At 56.2% G+C, this 15,369-nt stretch overlaps 30 non-coding genes across 30 annotated transcripts; all 30 read left to right on the top strand.

Annotated features, from left to right (window-relative positions):
* The first annotated feature begins 130 nt into the window (after positions 1–130).
* Positions 131–249, top strand: LOC148928928 (5S ribosomal RNA). The gene has a single exon (XR_016129702.1). It is a non-coding gene; the product is annotated as a 5S ribosomal RNA (ribosomal RNA).
* Positions 250–648: 399 nt separating this feature from the next.
* LOC148928929 (5S ribosomal RNA) lies at positions 649–767 on the top strand. Its single transcript, XR_016129703.1, has one exon. It is a non-coding gene; the product is annotated as a 5S ribosomal RNA (ribosomal RNA).
* Positions 768–1,166: 399 nt separating this feature from the next.
* On the top strand, positions 1,167–1,285 carry LOC148928930 (5S ribosomal RNA). Its single transcript, XR_016129704.1, has one exon. It is a non-coding gene; the product is annotated as a 5S ribosomal RNA (ribosomal RNA).
* A 399-nt stretch (positions 1,286–1,684) lies between these two features.
* LOC148928931 (5S ribosomal RNA) lies at positions 1,685–1,803 on the top strand. Its single transcript, XR_016129705.1, has one exon. It is a non-coding gene; the product is annotated as a 5S ribosomal RNA (ribosomal RNA).
* Positions 1,804–2,202: 399 nt separating this feature from the next.
* LOC148928932 (5S ribosomal RNA) lies at positions 2,203–2,321 on the top strand. The gene has a single exon (XR_016129706.1). It is a non-coding gene; the product is annotated as a 5S ribosomal RNA (ribosomal RNA).
* Positions 2,322–2,720: 399 nt separating this feature from the next.
* Positions 2,721–2,839, top strand: LOC148928933 (5S ribosomal RNA). The gene has a single exon (XR_016129707.1). It is a non-coding gene; the product is annotated as a 5S ribosomal RNA (ribosomal RNA).
* Positions 2,840–3,238: 399 nt separating this feature from the next.
* On the top strand, positions 3,239–3,357 carry LOC148928934 (5S ribosomal RNA). The gene has a single exon (XR_016129713.1). It is a non-coding gene; the product is annotated as a 5S ribosomal RNA (ribosomal RNA).
* Positions 3,358–3,756: 399 nt separating this feature from the next.
* On the top strand, positions 3,757–3,875 carry LOC148928935 (5S ribosomal RNA). Its single transcript, XR_016129724.1, has one exon. It is a non-coding gene; the product is annotated as a 5S ribosomal RNA (ribosomal RNA).
* A 399-nt stretch (positions 3,876–4,274) lies between these two features.
* LOC148928936 (5S ribosomal RNA) lies at positions 4,275–4,393 on the top strand. The gene has a single exon (XR_016129730.1). It is a non-coding gene; the product is annotated as a 5S ribosomal RNA (ribosomal RNA).
* A 399-nt stretch (positions 4,394–4,792) lies between these two features.
* LOC148928937 (5S ribosomal RNA) lies at positions 4,793–4,911 on the top strand. Its single transcript, XR_016129736.1, has one exon. It is a non-coding gene; the product is annotated as a 5S ribosomal RNA (ribosomal RNA).
* Positions 4,912–5,310: 399 nt separating this feature from the next.
* LOC148928938 (5S ribosomal RNA) lies at positions 5,311–5,429 on the top strand. The gene has a single exon (XR_016129740.1). It is a non-coding gene; the product is annotated as a 5S ribosomal RNA (ribosomal RNA).
* A 399-nt stretch (positions 5,430–5,828) lies between these two features.
* LOC148928939 (5S ribosomal RNA) lies at positions 5,829–5,947 on the top strand. Its single transcript, XR_016129741.1, has one exon. It is a non-coding gene; the product is annotated as a 5S ribosomal RNA (ribosomal RNA).
* A 399-nt stretch (positions 5,948–6,346) lies between these two features.
* Positions 6,347–6,465, top strand: LOC148928940 (5S ribosomal RNA). Its single transcript, XR_016129742.1, has one exon. It is a non-coding gene; the product is annotated as a 5S ribosomal RNA (ribosomal RNA).
* A 399-nt stretch (positions 6,466–6,864) lies between these two features.
* Positions 6,865–6,983, top strand: LOC148928941 (5S ribosomal RNA). The gene has a single exon (XR_016129743.1). It is a non-coding gene; the product is annotated as a 5S ribosomal RNA (ribosomal RNA).
* A 399-nt stretch (positions 6,984–7,382) lies between these two features.
* On the top strand, positions 7,383–7,501 carry LOC148928942 (5S ribosomal RNA). Its single transcript, XR_016129744.1, has one exon. It is a non-coding gene; the product is annotated as a 5S ribosomal RNA (ribosomal RNA).
* A 399-nt stretch (positions 7,502–7,900) lies between these two features.
* LOC148928943 (5S ribosomal RNA) lies at positions 7,901–8,019 on the top strand. Its single transcript, XR_016129745.1, has one exon. It is a non-coding gene; the product is annotated as a 5S ribosomal RNA (ribosomal RNA).
* A 399-nt stretch (positions 8,020–8,418) lies between these two features.
* Positions 8,419–8,537, top strand: LOC148928944 (5S ribosomal RNA). Its single transcript, XR_016129746.1, has one exon. It is a non-coding gene; the product is annotated as a 5S ribosomal RNA (ribosomal RNA).
* A 399-nt stretch (positions 8,538–8,936) lies between these two features.
* On the top strand, positions 8,937–9,055 carry LOC148928945 (5S ribosomal RNA). Its single transcript, XR_016129747.1, has one exon. It is a non-coding gene; the product is annotated as a 5S ribosomal RNA (ribosomal RNA).
* Positions 9,056–9,454: 399 nt separating this feature from the next.
* On the top strand, positions 9,455–9,573 carry LOC148928946 (5S ribosomal RNA). The gene has a single exon (XR_016129748.1). It is a non-coding gene; the product is annotated as a 5S ribosomal RNA (ribosomal RNA).
* Positions 9,574–9,972: 399 nt separating this feature from the next.
* On the top strand, positions 9,973–10,091 carry LOC148928947 (5S ribosomal RNA). Its single transcript, XR_016129749.1, has one exon. It is a non-coding gene; the product is annotated as a 5S ribosomal RNA (ribosomal RNA).
* A 399-nt stretch (positions 10,092–10,490) lies between these two features.
* Positions 10,491–10,609, top strand: LOC148928948 (5S ribosomal RNA). Its single transcript, XR_016129750.1, has one exon. It is a non-coding gene; the product is annotated as a 5S ribosomal RNA (ribosomal RNA).
* Positions 10,610–11,008: 399 nt separating this feature from the next.
* Positions 11,009–11,127, top strand: LOC148928949 (5S ribosomal RNA). The gene has a single exon (XR_016129751.1). It is a non-coding gene; the product is annotated as a 5S ribosomal RNA (ribosomal RNA).
* A 399-nt stretch (positions 11,128–11,526) lies between these two features.
* Positions 11,527–11,645, top strand: LOC148928950 (5S ribosomal RNA). Its single transcript, XR_016129752.1, has one exon. It is a non-coding gene; the product is annotated as a 5S ribosomal RNA (ribosomal RNA).
* Positions 11,646–12,044: 399 nt separating this feature from the next.
* Positions 12,045–12,163, top strand: LOC148928951 (5S ribosomal RNA). The gene has a single exon (XR_016129753.1). It is a non-coding gene; the product is annotated as a 5S ribosomal RNA (ribosomal RNA).
* Positions 12,164–12,562: 399 nt separating this feature from the next.
* LOC148928952 (5S ribosomal RNA) lies at positions 12,563–12,681 on the top strand. The gene has a single exon (XR_016130076.1). It is a non-coding gene; the product is annotated as a 5S ribosomal RNA (ribosomal RNA).
* A 399-nt stretch (positions 12,682–13,080) lies between these two features.
* On the top strand, positions 13,081–13,199 carry LOC148928953 (5S ribosomal RNA). Its single transcript, XR_016129754.1, has one exon. It is a non-coding gene; the product is annotated as a 5S ribosomal RNA (ribosomal RNA).
* A 399-nt stretch (positions 13,200–13,598) lies between these two features.
* LOC148928954 (5S ribosomal RNA) lies at positions 13,599–13,717 on the top strand. Its single transcript, XR_016129755.1, has one exon. It is a non-coding gene; the product is annotated as a 5S ribosomal RNA (ribosomal RNA).
* Positions 13,718–14,116: 399 nt separating this feature from the next.
* On the top strand, positions 14,117–14,235 carry LOC148928955 (5S ribosomal RNA). The gene has a single exon (XR_016130064.1). It is a non-coding gene; the product is annotated as a 5S ribosomal RNA (ribosomal RNA).
* A 399-nt stretch (positions 14,236–14,634) lies between these two features.
* On the top strand, positions 14,635–14,753 carry LOC148928956 (5S ribosomal RNA). The gene has a single exon (XR_016130078.1). It is a non-coding gene; the product is annotated as a 5S ribosomal RNA (ribosomal RNA).
* A 387-nt stretch (positions 14,754–15,140) lies between these two features.
* Positions 15,141–15,259, top strand: LOC148928957 (5S ribosomal RNA). The gene has a single exon (XR_016129756.1). It is a non-coding gene; the product is annotated as a 5S ribosomal RNA (ribosomal RNA).
* Positions 15,260–15,369: the final 110 nt, after the last annotated feature.

Genomic DNA, 15,369 nt, shown 5'->3' on the forward strand with positions numbered 1-15,369 from the left:
CTTCGCGGTGATATGCTGTGGGTCCCGTAACTCCTTCCGGATCAAAAGTTATGCCCGTCTGAAGGGTGGGGGACCAGAACCTGCGCACGGGAGCGTACGCTATGAAAGAATAAAGTGCGGGGCTATTGACGGGTGCGATCATACCAGCACTAATGCACCGGATCCCATCAGAACTCCGAAGTTAAGCGTGCTTGGGCGAGAGTAGTACTAGGATGGGTGACCCCCTGGGAAGTCCTCGTGTTGCACCCCTTTTTGCGAGTGCGTTCATTTTTTTTTTCTATTTCCGTTCAGTTGGTCTTGCTGCGGCCCGAAACTCGACTAGCGGTTGGCGGGCGCGAGGACAAAAAGGTACGGCAATCCCCACGAGCCCGTGACGAGCGGGTCCCACAACCTTAAACGTGCCGAAAAACAGTAGCCGCGAACTAAAAGTGGCCGAAATGGCTCGAAACGGCCTCTTTTTGCTTCCCGGAGTAGCCACGGGCTGTACCCGTAGCTCAGCACGTGGGGCTCGGCGGGAGCTTCGCGGTGATATGCTGTGGGTCCCGTAACTCCTTCCGGATCAAAAGTTATGCCCGTCTGAAGGGTGGGGGACCAGAACCTGCGCACGGGAGCGTACGCTATGAAAGAATAAAGTGCGGGGCTATTGACGGGTGCGATCATACCAGCACTAATGCACCGGATCCCATCAGAACTCCGAAGTTAAGCGTGCTTGGGCGAGAGTAGTACTAGGATGGGTGACCCCCTGGGAAGTCCTCGTGTTGCACCCCTTTTTGCGAGTGCGTTCATTTTTTTTTTCTATTTCCGTTCAGTTGGTCTTGCTGCGGCCCGAAACTCGACTAGCGGTTGGCGGGCGCGAGGACAAAAAGGTACGGCAATCCCCACGAGCCCGTGACGAGCGGGTCCCACAACCTTAAACGTGCCGAAAAACAGTAGCCGCGAACTAAAAGTGGCCGAAATGGCTCGAAACGGCCTCTTTTTGCTTCCCGGAGTAGCCACGGGCTGTACCCGTAGCTCAGCACGTGGGGCTCGGCGGGAGCTTCGCGGTGATATGCTGTGGGTCCCGTAACTCCTTCCGGATCAAAAGTTATGCCCGTCTGAAGGGTGGGGGACCAGAACCTGCGCACGGGAGCGTACGCTATGAAAGAATAAAGTGCGGGGCTATTGACGGGTGCGATCATACCAGCACTAATGCACCGGATCCCATCAGAACTCCGAAGTTAAGCGTGCTTGGGCGAGAGTAGTACTAGGATGGGTGACCCCCTGGGAAGTCCTCGTGTTGCACCCCTTTTTGCGAGTGCGTTCATTTTTTTTTTCTATTTCCGTTCAGTTGGTCTTGCTGCGGCCCGAAACTCGACTAGCGGTTGGCGGGCGCGAGGACAAAAAGGTACGGCAATCCCCACGAGCCCGTGACGAGCGGGTCCCACAACCTTAAACGTGCCGAAAAACAGTAGCCGCGAACTAAAAGTGGCCGAAATGGCTCGAAACGGCCTCTTTTTGCTTCCCGGAGTAGCCACGGGCTGTACCCGTAGCTCAGCACGTGGGGCTCGGCGAGAGCTTCGCGGTGATATGCTGTGGGTCCCGTAACTCCTTCCGGATCAAAAGTTATGCCCGTCTGAAGGGTGGGGGACCAGAACCTGCGCACGGGAGCGTACGCTATGAAAGAATAAAGTACGGGGCTATTGACGGGTGCGATCATACCAGCACTAATGCACCGGATCCCATCAGAACTCCGAAGTTAAGCGTGCTTGGGCGAGAGTAGTACTAGGATGGGTGACCCCCTGGGAAGTCCTCGTGTTGCACCCCTTTTTGCGAGTGCGTTCATTTTTTTTTTCTATTTCCGTTCAGTTGGTCTTGCTGCGGCCCGAAACTCGACTAGCGGTTGGCGGGCGCGAGGACAAAAAGGTACGGCAATCCCCACGAGCCCGTGACGAGCGGGTCCCACAACCTTAAACGTGCCGAAAAACAGTAGCCGCGAACTAAAAGTGGCCGAAATGGCTCGAAACGGCCTCTTTTTGCTTCCCGGAGTAGCCACGGGCTGTACCCGTAGCTCAGCACGTGGGGCTCGGCGGGAGCTTCGCGGTGATATGCTGTGGGTCCCGTAACTCCTTCCGGATCAAAAGTTATGCCCGTCTGAAGGGTGGGGGACCAGAACCTGCGCACGGGAGCGTACGCTATGAAAGAATAAAGTGCGGGGCTATTGACGGGTGCGATCATACCAGCACTAATGCACCGGATCCCATCAGAACTCCGAAGTTAAGCGTGCTTGGGCGAGAGTAGTACTAGGATGGGTGACCCCCTGGGAAGTCCTCGTGTTGCACCCCTTTTTGCGAGTGCGTTCATTTTTTTTTTCTATTTCCGTTCAGTTGGTCTTGCTGCGGCCCGAAACTCGACTAGCGGTTGGCGGGCGCGAGGACAAAAAGGTACGGCAATCCCCACGAGCCCGTGACGAGCGGGTCCCACAACCTTAAACGTGCCGAAAAACAGTAGCCGCGAACTAAAAGTGGCCGAAATGGCTCGAAACGGCCTCTTTTTGCTTCCCGGAGTAGCCACGGGCTGTACCCGTAGCTCAGCACGTGGGGCTCGGCGAGAGCTTCGCGGTGATATGCTGTGGGTCCCGTAACTCCTTCCGGATCAAAAGTTATGCCCGTCTGAAGGGTGGGGGACCAGAACCTGCGCACGGGAGCGTACGCTATGAAAGAATAAAGTACGGGGCTATTGACGGGTGCGATCATACCAGCACTAATGCACCGGATCCCATCAGAACTCCGAAGTTAAGCGTGCTTGGGCGAGAGTAGTACTAGGATGGGTGACCCCCTGGGAAGTCCTCGTGTTGCACCCCTTTTTGCGAGTGCGTTCATTTTTTTTTTCTATTTCCGTTCAGTTGGTCTTGCTGCGGCCCGAAACTCGACTAGCGGTTGGCGGGCGCGAGGACAAAAAGGTACGGCAATCCCCACGAGCCCGTGACGAGCGGGTCCCACAACCTTAAACGTGCCGAAAAACAGTAGCCGCGAACTAAAAGTGGCCGAAATGGCTCGAAACGGCCTCTTTTTGCTTCCCGGAGTAGCCACGGGCTGTACCCGTAGCTCAGCACGTGGGGCTCGGCGGGAGCTTCGCGGTGATATGCTGTGGGTCCCGTAACTCCTTCCGGATCAAAAGTTATGCCCGTCTGAAGGGTGGGGGACCAGAACCTGCGCACGGGAGCGTACGCTATGAAAGAATAAAGTGCGGGGCTATTGACGGGTGCGATCATACCAGCACTAATGCACCGGATCCCATCAGAACTCCGAAGTTAAGCGTGCTTGGGCGAGAGTAGTACTAGGATGGGTGACCCCCTGGGAAGTCCTCGTGTTGCACCCCTTTTTGCGAGTGCGTTCATTTTTTTTTTCTATTTCCGTTCAGTTGGTCTTGCTGCGGCCCGAAACTCGACTAGCGGTTGGCGGGCGCGAGGACAAAAAGGTACGGCAATCCCCACGAGCCCGTGACGAGCGGGTCCCACAACCTTAAACGTGCCGAAAAACAGTAGCCGCGAACTAAAAGTGGCCGAAATGGCTCGAAACGGCCTCTTTTTGCTTCCCGGAGTAGCCACGGGCTGTACCCGTAGCTCAGCACGTGGGGCTCGGCGAGAGCTTCGCGGTGATATGCTGTGGGTCCCGTAACTCCTTCCGGATCAAAAGTTATGCCCGTCTGAAGGGTGGGGGACCAGAACCTGCGCACGGGAGCGTACGCTATGAAAGAATAAAGTACGGGGCTATTGACGGGTGCGATCATACCAGCACTAATGCACCGGATCCCATCAGAACTCCGAAGTTAAGCGTGCTTGGGCGAGAGTAGTACTAGGATGGGTGACCCCCTGGGAAGTCCTCGTGTTGCACCCCTTTTTGCGAGTGCGTTCATTTTTTTTTTCTATTTCCGTTCAGTTGGTCTTGCTGCGGCCCGAAACTCGACTAGCGGTTGGCGGGCGCGAGGACAAAAAGGTACGGCAATCCCCACGAGCCCGTGACGAGCGGGTCCCACAACCTTAAACGTGCCGAAAAACAGTAGCCGCGAACTAAAAGTGGCCGAAATGGCTCGAAACGGCCTCTTTTTGCTTCCCGGAGTAGCCACGGGCTGTACCCGTAGCTCAGCACGTGGGGCTCGGCGGGAGCTTCGCGGTGATATGCTGTGGGTCCCGTAACTCCTTCCGGATCAAAAGTTATGCCCGTCTGAAGGGTGGGGGACCAGAACCTGCGCACGGGAGCGTACGCTATGAAAGAATAAAGTGCGGGGCTATTGACGGGTGCGATCATACCAGCACTAATGCACCGGATCCCATCAGAACTCCGAAGTTAAGCGTGCTTGGGCGAGAGTAGTACTAGGATGGGTGACCCCCTGGGAAGTCCTCGTGTTGCACCCCTTTTTGCGAGTGCGTTCATTTTTTTTTTCTATTTCCGTTCAGTTGGTCTTGCTGCGGCCCGAAACTCGACTAGCGGTTGGCGGGCGCGAGGACAAAAAGGTACGGCAATCCCCACGAGCCCGTGACGAGCGGGTCCCACAACCTTAAACGTGCCGAAAAACAGTAGCCGCGAACTAAAAGTGGCCGAAATGGCTCGAAACGGCCTCTTTTTGCTTCCCGGAGTAGCCACGGGCTGTACCCGTAGCTCAGCACGTGGGGCTCGGCGGGAGCTTCGCGGTGATATGCTGTGGGTCCCGTAACTCCTTCCGGATCAAAAGTTATGCCCGTCTGAAGGGTGGGGGACCAGAACCTGCGCACGGGAGCGTACGCTATGAAAGAATAAAGTGCGGGGCTATTGACGGGTGCGATCATACCAGCACTAATGCACCGGATCCCATCAGAACTCCGAAGTTAAGCGTGCTTGGGCGAGAGTAGTACTAGGATGGGTGACCCCCTGGGAAGTCCTCGTGTTGCACCCCTTTTTGCGAGTGCGTTCATTTTTTTTTTCTATTTCCGTTCAGTTGGTCTTGCTGCGGCCCGAAACTCGACTAGCGGTTGGCGGGCGCGAGGACAAAAAGGTACGGCAATCCCCACGAGCCCGTGACGAGCGGGTCCCACAACCTTAAACGTGCCGAAAAACAGTAGCCGCGAACTAAAAGTGGCCGAAATGGCTCGAAACGGCCTCTTTTTGCTTCCCGGAGTAGCCACGGGCTGTACCCGTAGCTCAGCACGTGGGGCTCGGCGAGAGCTTCGCGGTGATATGCTGTGGGTCCCGTAACTCCTTCCGGATCAAAAGTTATGCCCGTCTGAAGGGTGGGGGACCAGAACCTGCGCACGGGAGCGTACGCTATGAAAGAATAAAGTGCGGGGCTATTGACGGGTGCGATCATACCAGCACTAATGCACCGGATCCCATCAGAACTCCGAAGTTAAGCGTGCTTGGGCGAGAGTAGTACTAGGATGGGTGACCCCCTGGGAAGTCCTCGTGTTGCACCCCTTTTTGCGAGTGCGTTCATTTTTTTTTTCTATTTCCGTTCAGTTGGTCTTGCTGCGGCCCGAAACTCGACTAGCGGTTGGCGGGCGCGAGGACAAAAAGGTACGGCAATCCCCACGAGCCCGTGACGAGCGGGTCCCACAACCTTAAACGTGCCGAAAAACAGTAGCCGCGAACTAAAAGTGGCCGAAATGGCTCGAAACGGCCTCTTTTTGCTTCCCGGAGTAGCCACGGGCTGTACCCGTAGCTCAGCACGTGGGGCTCGGCGGGAGCTTCGCGGTGATATGCTGTGGGTCCCGTAACTCCTTCCGGATCAAAAGTTATGCCCGTCTGAAGGGTGGGGGACCAGAACCTGCGCACGGGAGCGTACGCTATGAAAGAATAAAGTGCGGGGCTATTGACGGGTGCGATCATACCAGCACTAATGCACCGGATCCCATCAGAACTCCGAAGTTAAGCGTGCTTGGGCGAGAGTAGTACTAGGATGGGTGACCCCCTGGGAAGTCCTCGTGTTGCACCCCTTTTTGCGAGTGCGTTCATTTTTTTTTTCTATTTCCGTTCAGTTGGTCTTGCTGCGGCCCGAAACTCGACTAGCGGTTGGCGGGCGCGAGGACAAAAAGGTACGGCAATCCCCACGAGCCCGTGACGAGCGGGTCCCACAACCTTAAACGTGCCGAAAAACAGTAGCCGCGAACTAAAAGTGGCCGAAATGGCTCGAAACGGCCTCTTTTTGCTTCCCGGAGTAGCCACGGGCTGTACCCGTAGCTCAGCACGTGGGGCTCGGCGGGAGCTTCGCGGTGATATGCTGTGGGTCCCGTAACTCCTTCCGGATCAAAAGTTATGCCCGTCTGAAGGGTGGGGGACCAGAACCTGCGCACGGGAGCGTACGCTATGAAAGAATAAAGTGCGGGGCTATTGACGGGTGCGATCATACCAGCACTAATGCACCGGATCCCATCAGAACTCCGAAGTTAAGCGTGCTTGGGCGAGAGTAGTACTAGGATGGGTGACCCCCTGGGAAGTCCTCGTGTTGCACCCCTTTTTGCGAGTGCGTTCATTTTTTTTTTCTATTTCCGTTCAGTTGGTCTTGCTGCGGCCCGAAACTCGACTAGCGGTTGGCGGGCGCGAGGACAAAAAGGTACGGCAATCCCCACGAGCCCGTGACGAGCGGGTCCCACAACCTTAAACGTGCCGAAAAACAGTAGCCGCGAACTAAAAGTGGCCGAAATGGCTCGAAACGGCCTCTTTTTGCTTCCCGGAGTAGCCACGGGCTGTACCCGTAGCTCAGCACGTGGGGCTCGGCGAGAGCTTCGCGGTGATATGCTGTGGGTCCCGTAACTCCTTCCGGATCAAAAGTTATGCCCGTCTGAAGGGTGGGGGACCAGAACCTGCGCACGGGAGCGTACGCTATGAAAGAATAAAGTACGGGGCTATTGACGGGTGCGATCATACCAGCACTAATGCACCGGATCCCATCAGAACTCCGAAGTTAAGCGTGCTTGGGCGAGAGTAGTACTAGGATGGGTGACCCCCTGGGAAGTCCTCGTGTTGCACCCCTTTTTGCGAGTGCGTTCATTTTTTTTTTCTATTTCCGTTCAGTTGGTCTTGCTGCGGCCCGAAACTCGACTAGCGGTTGGCGGGCGCGAGGACAAAAAGGTACGGCAATCCCCACGAGCCCGTGACGAGCGGGTCCCACAACCTTAAACGTGCCGAAAAACAGTAGCCGCGAACTAAAAGTGGCCGAAATGGCTCGAAACGGCCTCTTTTTGCTTCCCGGAGTAGCCACGGGCTGTACCCGTAGCTCAGCACGTGGGGCTCGGCGGGAGCTTCGCGGTGATATGCTGTGGGTCCCGTAACTCCTTCCGGATCAAAAGTTATGCCCGTCTGAAGGGTGGGGGACCAGAACCTGCGCACGGGAGCGTACGCTATGAAAGAATAAAGTGCGGGGCTATTGACGGGTGCGATCATACCAGCACTAATGCACCGGATCCCATCAGAACTCCGAAGTTAAGCGTGCTTGGGCGAGAGTAGTACTAGGATGGGTGACCCCCTGGGAAGTCCTCGTGTTGCACCCCTTTTTGCGAGTGCGTTCATTTTTTTTTTCTATTTCCGTTCAGTTGGTCTTGCTGCGGCCCGAAACTCGACTAGCGGTTGGCGGGCGCGAGGACAAAAAGGTACGGCAATCCCCACGAGCCCGTGACGAGCGGGTCCCACAACCTTAAACGTGCCGAAAAACAGTAGCCGCGAACTAAAAGTGGCCGAAATGGCTCGAAACGGCCTCTTTTTGCTTCCCGGAGTAGCCACGGGCTGTACCCGTAGCTCAGCACGTGGGGCTCGGCGAGAGCTTCGCGGTGATATGCTGTGGGTCCCGTAACTCCTTCCGGATCAAAAGTTATGCCCGTCTGAAGGGTGGGGGACCAGAACCTGCGCACGGGAGCGTACGCTATGAAAGAATAAAGTACGGGGCTATTGACGGGTGCGATCATACCAGCACTAATGCACCGGATCCCATCAGAACTCCGAAGTTAAGCGTGCTTGGGCGAGAGTAGTACTAGGATGGGTGACCCCCTGGGAAGTCCTCGTGTTGCACCCCTTTTTGCGAGTGCGTTCATTTTTTTTTTCTATTTCCGTTCAGTTGGTCTTGCTGCGGCCCGAAACTCGACTAGCGGTTGGCGGGCGTGAGGACAAAAAGGTACGGCAATCCCCACGAGCCCGTGACGAGCGGGTCCCACAACCTTAAACGTGCCGAAAAACAGTAGCCGCGAACTAAAAGTGGCCGAAATGGCTCGAAACGGCCTCTTTTTGCTTCCCGGAGTAGCCACGGGCTGTACCCGTAGCTCAGCACGTGGGGCTCGGCGAGAGCTTCGCGGTGATATGCTGTGGGTCCCGTAACTCCTTCCGGATCAAAAGTTATGCCCGTCTGAAGGGTGGGGGACCAGAACCTGCGCACGGGAGCGTACGCTATGAAAGAATAAAGTACGGGGCTATTGACGGGTGCGATCATACCAGCACTAATGCACCGGATCCCATCAGAACTCCGAAGTTAAGCGTGCTTGGGCGAGAGTAGTACTAGGATGGGTGACCCCCTGGGAAGTCCTCGTGTTGCACCCCTTTTTGCGAGTGCGTTCATTTTTTTTTTCTATTTCCGTTCAGTTGGTCTTGCTGCGGCCCGAAACTCGACTAGCGGTTGGCGGGCGCGAGGACAAAAAGGTACGGCAATCCCCACGAGCCCGTGACGAGCGGGTCCCACAACCTTAAACGTGCCGAAAAACAGTAGCCGCGAACTAAAAGTGGCCGAAATGGCTCGAAACGGCCTCTTTTTGCTTCCCGGAGTAGCCACGGGCTGTACCCGTAGCTCAGCACGTGGGGCTCGGCGGGAGCTTCGCGGTGATATGCTGTGGGTCCCGTAACTCCTTCCGGATCAAAAGTTATGCCCGTCTGAAGGGTGGGGGACCAGAACCTGCGCACGGGAGCGTACGCTATGAAAGAATAAAGTACGGGGCTATTGACGGGTGCGATCATACCAGCACTAATGCACCGGATCCCATCAGAACTCCGAAGTTAAGCGTGCTTGGGCGAGAGTAGTACTAGGATGGGTGACCCCCTGGGAAGTCCTCGTGTTGCACCCCTTTTTGCGAGTGCGTTCATTTTTTTTTTCTATTTCCGTTCAGTTGGTCTTGCTGCGGCCCGAAACTCGACTAGCGGTTGGCGGGCGCGAGGACAAAAAGGTACGGCAATCCCCACGAGCCCGTGACGAGCGGGTCCCACAACCTTAAACGTGCCGAAAAACAGTAGCCGCGAACTAAAAGTGGCCGAAATGGCTCGAAACGGCCTCTTTTTGCTTCCCGGAGTAGCCACGGGCTGTACCCGTAGCTCAGCACGTGGGGCTCGGCGGGAGCTTCGCGGTGATATGCTGTGGGTCCCGTAACTCCTTCCGGATCAAAAGTTATGCCCGTCTGAAGGGTGGGGGACCAGAACCTGCGCACGGGAGCGTACGCTATGAAAGAATAAAGTGCGGGGCTATTGACGGGTGCGATCATACCAGCACTAATGCACCGGATCCCATCAGAACTCCGAAGTTAAGCGTGCTTGGGCGAGAGTAGTACTAGGATGGGTGACCCCCTGGGAAGTCCTCGTGTTGCACCCCTTTTTGCGAGTGCGTTCATTTTTTTTTTCTATTTCCGTTCAGTTGGTCTTGCTGCGGCCCGAAACTCGACTAGCGGTTGGCGGGCGCGAGGACAAAAAGGTACGGCAATCCCCACGAGCCCGTGACGAGCGGGTCCCACAACCTTAAACGTGCCGAAAAACAGTAGCCGCGAACTAAAAGTGGCCGAAATGGCTCGAAACGGCCTCTTTTTGCTTCCCGGAGTAGCCACGGGCTGTACCCGTAGCTCAGCACGTGGGGCTCGGCGAGAGCTTCGCGGTGATATGCTGTGGGTCCCGTAACTCCTTCCGGATCAAAAGTTATGCCCGTCTGAAGGGTGGGGGACCAGAACCTGCGCACGGGAGCGTACGCTATGAAAGAATAAAGTGCGGGGCTATTGACGGGTGCGATCATACCAGCACTAATGCACCGGATCCCATCAGAACTCCGAAGTTAAGCGTGCTTGGGCGAGAGTAGTACTAGGATGGGTGACCCCCTGGGAAGTCCTCGTGTTGCACCCCTTTTTGCGAGTGCGTTCATTTTTTTTTTCTATTTCCGTTCAGTTGGTCTTGCTGCGGCCCGAAACTCGACTAGCGGTTGGCGGGCGCGAGGACAAAAAGGTACGGCAATCCCCACGAGCCCGTGACGAGCGGGTCCCACAACCTTAAACGTGCCGAAAAACAGTAGCCGCGAACTAAAAGTGGCCGAAATGGCTCGAAACGGCCTCTTTTTGCTTCCCGGAGTAGCCACGGGCTGTACCCGTAGCTCAGCACGTGGGGCTCGGCGGGAGCTTCGCGGTGATATGCTGTGGGTCCCGTAACTCCTTCCGGATCAAAAGTTATGCCCGTCTGAAGGGTGGGGGACCAGAACCTGCGCACGGGAGCGTACGCTATGAAAGAATAAAGTGCGGGGCTATTGACGGGTGCGATCATACCAGCACTAATGCACCGGATCCCATCAGAACTCCGAAGTTAAGCGTGCTTGGGCGAGAGTAGTACTAGGATGGGTGACCCCCTGGGAAGTCCTCGTGTTGCACCCCTTTTTGCGAGTGCGTTCATTTTTTTTTTCTATTTCCGTTCAGTTGGTCTTGCTGCGGCCCGAAACTCGACTAGCGGTTGGCGGGCGCGAGGACAAAAAGGTACGGCAATCCCCACGAGCCCGTGACGAGCGGGTCCCACAACCTTAAACGTGCCGAAAAACAGTAGCCGCGAACTAAAAGTGGCCGAAATGGCTCGAAACGGCCTCTTTTTGCTTCCCGGAGTAGCCACGGGCTGTACCCGTAGCTCAGCACGTGGGGCTCGGCGGGAGCTTCGCGGTGATATGCTGTGGGTCCCGTAACTCCTTCCGGATCAAAAGTTATGCCCGTCTGAAGGGTGGGGGACCAGAACCTGCGCACGGGAGCGTACGCTATGAAAGAATAAAGTGCGGGGCTATTGACGGGTGCGATCATACCAGCACTAATGCACCGGATCCCATCAGAACTCCGAAGTTAAGCGTGCTTGGGCGAGAGTAGTACTAGGATGGGTGACCCCCTGGGAAGTCCTCGTGTTGCACCCCTTTTTGCGAGTGCGTTCATTTTTTTTTTCTATTTCCGTTCAGTTGGTCTTGCTGCGGCCCGAAACTCGACTAGCGGTTGGCGGGCGCGAGGACAAAAAGGTACGGCAATCCCCACGAGCCCGTGACGAGCGGGTCCCACAACCTTAAACGTGCCGAAAAACAGTAGCCGCGAACTAAAAGTGGCCGAAATGGCTCGAAACGGCCTCTTTTTGCTTCCCGGAGTAGCCACGGGCTGTACCCGTAGCTCAGCACGTGGGGCTCGGCGGGAGCTTCGCGGTGATATGCTGTGGGTCCCGTAACTCCTTCCGGATCAAAAGTTATGCCCGTCTGAAGGGTGGGGGACCAGAACCTGCGCACGGGAGCGTACGCTATGAAAGAATAAAGTGCGGGGCTATTGACGGGTGCGATCATACCAGCACTAATGCACCGGATCCCATCAGAACTCCGAAGTTAAGCGTGCTTGGGCGAGAGTAGTACTAGGATGGGTGACCCCCTGGGAAGTCCTCGTGTTGCACCCCTTTTTGCGAGTGCGTTCATTTTTTTTTTCTATTTCCGTTCAGTTGGTCTTGCTGCGGCCCGAAACTCGACTAGCGGTTGGCGGGCGCGAGGACAAAAAGGTACGGCAATCCCCACGAGCCCGTGACGAGCGGGTCCCACAACCTTAAACGTGCCGAAAAACAGTAGCCGCGAACTAAAAGTGGCCGAAATGGCTCGAAACGGCCTCTTTTTGCTTCCCGGAGTAGCCACGGGCTGTACCCGTAGCTCAGCACGTGGGGCTCGGCGGGAGCTTCGCGGTGATATGCTGTGGGTCCCGTAACTCCTTCCGGATCAAAAGTTATGCCCGTCTGAAGGGTGGGGGACCAGAACCTGCGCACGGGAGCGTACGCTATGAAAGAATAAAGTGCGGGGCTATTGACGGGTGCGATCATACCAGCACTAATGCACCGGATCCCATCAGAACTCCGAAGTTAAGCGTGCTTGGGCGAGAGTAGTACTAGGATGGGTGACCCCCTGGGAAGTCCTCGTGTTGCACCCCTTTTTGCGAGTGCGTTCATTTTTTTTTTCTATTTCCGTTCAGTTGGTCTTGCTGCGGCCCGAAACTCGACTAGCGGTTGGCGGGCGCGAGGACAAAAAGGTACGGCAATCCCCACGAGCCCGTGACGAGCGGGTCCCACAACCTTAAACGTGCCGAAAAACAGTAGCCGCGAACTAAAAGTGGCCGAAATGGCTCGAAACGGCCTCTTTTTGCTTCCCGGAGTAGCCACGGGCTGTACCCGTAGCTCAGCACGTGGGGCTCGGCGGGAGCTTCGCGGTGATATGCTGTGGGTCCCGTAACTCCTTCCGGATCAAAAGTTATGCCCGTCTGAAGGGTGGGGGACCAGAACCTGCGCACGGGAGCGTACGCTATGAAAGAATAAAGTGCGGGGCTATTGACGGGTGCGATCATACCAGCACTAATGCACCGGATCCCATCAGAACTCCGAAGTTAAGCGTGCTTGGGCGAGAGTAGTACTAGGATGAGTGACCCCCTGGGAAGTCCTCGTGTTGCACCCCTTTTTGCGAGTGCGTTCATTTTTTTTTTCTATTTCCGTTCAGTTGGTCTTGCTGCGGCCCGAAACTCGACTAGCGGTTGGCGGGCGCGAGGACAAAAAGGTACGGCAATCCCCACGAGCCCGTGACGAGCGGGTCCCACAACCTTAAACGTGCCGAAAAACAGTAGCCGCGAACTAAAAGTGGCCGAAATGGCTCGAAACGGCCTCTTTTTGCTTCCCGGAGTAGCCACGGGCTGTACCCGTAGCTCAGCACGTGGGGCTCGGCGGGAGCTTCGCGGTGATATGCTGTGGGTCCCGTAACTCCTTCCGGATCAAAAGTTATGCCCGTCTGAAGGGTGGGGGACCAGAACCTGCGCACGGGAGCGTACGCTATGAAAGAATAAAGTGCGGGGCTATTGACGGGTGCGATCATACCAGCACTAATGCACCGGATCCCATCAGAACTCCGAAGTTAAGCGTGCTTGGGCGAGAGTAGTACTAGGATGGGTGACCCCCTGGGAAGTCCTCGTGTTGCACCCCTTTTTGCGAGTGCGTTCATTTTTTTTTTCTATTTCCGTTCAGTTGGTCTTGCTGCGGCCCGAAACTCGACTAGCGGTTGGCGGGCGCGAGGACAAAAAGGTACGGCAATCCCCACGAGCCCGTGACGAGCGGGTCCCACAACCTTAAACGTGCCGAAAAACAGTAGCCGCGAACTAAAAGTGGCCGAAATGGCTCGAAACGGCCTCTTTTTGCTTCCCGGAGTAGCCACGGGCTGTACCCGTAGCTCAGCACGTGGGGCTCGGCGGGAGCTTCGCGGTGATATGCTGTGGGTCCCGTAACTCCTTCCGGATCAAAAGTTATGCCCGTCTGAAGGGTGGGGGACCAGAACCTGCGCACGGGAGCGTACGCTATGAAAGAATAAAGTGCGGGGCTATTGACGGGTGCGATCATACCAGCACTAATGCACCGGATCCCATCAGAACTCCGAAGTTAAGCGTGCTTGGGCGAGAGTAGTACTAGGATGGGTGACCCCCTGGGAAGTCCTCGTGTTGCACCCCTTTTTGCGAGTGCGTTCATTTTTTTTTTCTATTTCCGTTCAGTTGGTCTTGCTGCGGCCCGAAACTCGACTAGCGGTTGGCGGGCGCGAGGACAAAAAGGTACGGCAATCCCCACGAGCCCGTGACGAGCGGGTCCCACAACCTTAAACGTGCCGAAAAACAGTAGCCGCGAACTAAAAGTGGCCGAAATGGCTCGAAACGGCCTCTTTTTGCTTCCCGGAGTAGCCACGGGCTGTACCCGTAGCTCAGCACGTGGGGCTCGGCGAGAGCTTCGCGGTGATATGCTGTGGGTCCCGTAACTCCTTCCGGATCAAAAGTTATGCCCGTCTGAAGGGTGGGGGACCAGAACCTGCGCACGGGAGCGTACGCTATGAAAGAATAAAGTGCGGGGCTATTGACGGGTGCGATCATACCAGCACTAATGCATCGGATCCCATCAGAACTCCGAAGTTAAGCGTGCTTGGGCGAGAGTAGTACTAGGATGGGTGACCCCCTGGGAAGTCCTCGTGTTGCACCCCTTTTTGCGAGTGCGTTCATTTTTTTTTTCTATTTCCGTTCAGTTGGTCTTGCTGCGGCCCGAAACTCGACTAGCGGTTGGCGGGCGCGAGGACAAAAAGGTACGGCAATCCCCACGAGCCCGTGACGAGCGGGTCCCACAACCTTAAACGTGCCGAAAAACAGTAGCCGCGAACTAAAAGTGGCCGAAATGGCTCGAAACGGCCTCTTTTTGCTTCCCGGAGTAGCCACGGGCTGTACCCGTAGCTCAGCACGTGGGGCTCGGCGGGAGCTTCGCGGTGATATGCTGTGGGTCCCGTAACTCCTTCCGGATCAAAAGTTATGCCCGTCTGAAGGGTGGGGGACCAGAACCTGCGCACGGGAGCGTACGCTATGAAAGAATAAAGTGCGGGGCTATTGACGGGTGCGATCATACCAGCACTAATGCACCGGATCCCATCAGAACTCCGAAGTTAAGCGTGCTTGGGCGAGAGTAGTACTAGGATGAGTGACCCCCTGGGAAGTCCTCGTGTTGCACCCCTTTTTGCGAGTGCGTTCATTTTTTTTTTCTATTTCCGTTCAGTTGGTCTTGCTGCGGCCCGAAACTCGACTAGCGGTTGGCGGGCGCGAGGACAAAAAGGTACGGCAATCCCCACGAGCCCGTGACGAGCGGGTCCCACAACCTTAAACGTGCCGAAAAACAGTAGCCGCGAACTAAAAGTGGCCGAAATGGCTCGAAACGGCCTCTTTTTGCTTCCCGGAGTAGCCACGGGCTGTACCCGTAGCTCAGCACGTGGGGCTCGGCGGGAGCTTCGCGGTGATATGCTGTGGGTCCCGTAACTCCTTCCGGATCAAAAGTTATGCCCGTCTGAAGGGTGGGGGGCACGGGAGCGTACGCTATGAAAGAATAAAGTGCGGGGCTATTGACGGGTGCGATCATACCAGCACTAATGCACCGGATCCCATCAGAACTCCGAAGTTAAGCGTGCTTGGGCGAGAGTAGTACTAGGATGGGTGACCCCCTGGGAAGTCCTCGTGTTGCACCCCTTTTTGCGAGTGCGTTCATTTTTTTTTTCTATTTCCGTTCAGTTGGTCTTGCTGCGGCCCGAAACTCGACTAGCGGTTGGCGGGCGCGAGGACAAAAAGGTACGGCAATC

The sequence above is a fragment of the Salvia hispanica genome, chromosome 4 (genome assembly GCF_029641045.1).
Source record: "Salvia hispanica isolate PSC_SH4W2 chromosome 4, Shi_PSC_v1, whole genome shotgun sequence".
In the NCBI taxonomy this organism is placed as follows: Eukaryota; Viridiplantae; Streptophyta; class Magnoliopsida; order Lamiales; family Lamiaceae; genus Salvia; species Salvia hispanica.